Below are 2,500 nucleotides of genomic sequence, written 5' to 3'. Positions count from 1 at the left end.
GTGGATCACTAGACAAAATATGACTGGGATGTGTGTTTCTATGACGAAGATTGGGCGTCAATCACTCCTCCCGCATAGCGTTCCCTAGCGCGTCTTATGGCAATCTGCTTCACGACTTCATGACGTCCCTCTAGTGTCTGACTCGTCTCCTTCGTCTGTCCCTATTTAAGGTACCAGATGAGCGACGGGGGAGGACAATGCAGGAGTCATCTTCCATGAGTCATGTGTCCAGGTATGCTGAACACTGGTCGCTTCTTGACGGGGTACCTGCAAAAGAATCCCACACAGTTCACTCTGCCCCAAAGGAAAAAGTTGTAAAGTAGCTTAAAGATGCTAAGCTTCCTTGGGGAGGGGCCTTAATCCCTCTTCTCCCTACCTTCGAACTGCGCTAAGCAAATGCCTGGTCAAGGATAAAACAATAAAACAGAGTGTTTTTATGGTGGCTTCTTCTGAGATATAATAGCTTCCCGCGCAAGATGACATATTGCACCTTCAGTCAGAAGCGAATGTCGGTTAACAACAAGAAGTCATCAGAAAAATGCTTTACGTTACTCTAAATATTTCTCTGTAATGATCTTTAATTATAATTTTTTTCCATAAAGTCTCTGCGGTACACAAGGTATATGATAACTTACTGAGGGAGGAACTGAATAATTTACGTTACTCGCAGCTCTCCGACTTCATGGGCCAAGTGAGAGATGGCAGAATACTGACTAGCGATTGTGTCTGTGATGGACTGAGACAGAAAGGAGGTGGTCGGGGGGCGTGAGAAGCTGGCAGGTAGCAATGACCAGCTCAGGCATGGGTTGCGAGGCCGCACCTTTGGGTGAGCTTCCGATGTGATTGCGAGGAACCATCTCTCTTACCGCTGCTGGTAGTGGGGCCAGGTCAGGAGAAGAGAGGGGGTCCTGAGTTGGATCCCTTGAATGGAGATCGGGGGTGTGCTCTGGTGCTGACACTCGCACTGGCACGGGTATGGATTTTAGAGATTTCTCACCATTCTGGGCAGACGGAGCTTGGCACTGCTCAGTGCATGCAAGTGGCACTGGCAGAGAATTGGAATATGGGTTTGAACCTCCTGGAGGGAGACCGGATTGGGGCCCTGGCACTGGCACTGGGTCAGGGTCGGGCACTGGAATGGGATCGGGAATCAATCGAGGGGGCCACTGTATATCGTACTCAGGTGGCGCTGGTAGAAACTTTATGTCTTTATGGTACCCAGGGGGCGCCGGTATTGACGTTGGAGAAGGTGGTGGAAGCTTACTCGCACCTGAGGAATGATGTGGGGGATTTGAACCTCTGGATTGTTGTGACTTAGGTGGGGACTTAAAGTCCTGTCCCAGGAGGACGTCATAGCCTCCGGGAATATAGCTTGCTACTGCAAGTTGCAAATTTTAGATTGGCGAGGTCTTGTGACTCTCAATTGAACCGTAGGGAGTATCATTTTATATTGATTTGTTCCCTCAATTTTGACGAGTTTTCGTCTGTTAATGACAGCTCCATAGGGAACTCTGTCCCTTACTATGAGGGAGATTTGCGCGCCAGAATTATCGAATGCCTTGACTTGGTGCATGGGGTAGCTGCCCCGGGGAGGGGCCACATATATGGGACCTTTGGCAGAAGGGCCAAAGGCCCTGGAATTCGTGACTGCCAAGGCAACGGCAGGAGTATTTGATTTGCTGTTTTTAGGGCATTTCGCCCATGAAGGAGAGTGGCCATAAACCTTGCACGCCATGCAATATCTTCGGCTAAAATCTTTTCGCACTGCCCCTGTGGAGGGCGCAGGCGAGTTATTAGTTGGGTTTCTGGTAGAGGATTTAAGAAGCGCTGTTAGCTTGTTTCGGCATTGCTCGGTGGAATGCCCAACTTCCCTACAGAACCCGCACACAACAGGTTTCTGCGATTGCCCATTCTTCAGTGGAGGGGCGTGGGCGAGGAAGGAGGGGGGATAGATTTTCCGTCCCATGGAGCTGTTGTGGGCGTGATGGGTGTCCCATGTGTCGGCAAGGCGACAGCACTCAGCCAGGGTCGTGGGTGCCTTTTTGCCTATATGAGTGGCTAGGGCAGGAGGCACGTAGAGCAAGAAATGCTCTAATTTAAACTGTTCCAGGATGCCCTCGGTGGAGGAGACTCCCAGGGAATCTAGTCATTTCGCAAGGGCTCGCTCGGATTGGTATGCACAGTCGGTCCAGGTCTGGCCTGCTTCCTTTATTTGCCCTCTCCAGCATCGCCTCCAGCATTCGGGGGACACATCACTGATGAGACATGAGGGGCACCAGCGAGGTGTGGGTGGTCCTAGAGCCAGTGGAGACCATGACCATCTAAGCCATCACAGTCATTTGAAGCAATCACAGGAAGATTCTTCATTGCCTTCAAGTGATCAATGATTGAAGAAAGACTTGGCTCACCTGAAGTGCTCAGAGGGGGCCACAACTCCTTGAGCCCCTCAGCCTCCACAACACCTGAAACAAAGGTCGGGACAGGGGAGAGTTCTTCCCTA

Source organism: Macrobrachium rosenbergii, chromosome 55 (assembly GCF_040412425.1).
Source record: "Macrobrachium rosenbergii isolate ZJJX-2024 chromosome 55, ASM4041242v1, whole genome shotgun sequence".
In the NCBI taxonomy this organism is placed as follows: domain Eukaryota; kingdom Metazoa; phylum Arthropoda; class Malacostraca; order Decapoda; family Palaemonidae; genus Macrobrachium; species Macrobrachium rosenbergii.
This window is presented reverse-complemented; position numbering follows the sequence as displayed.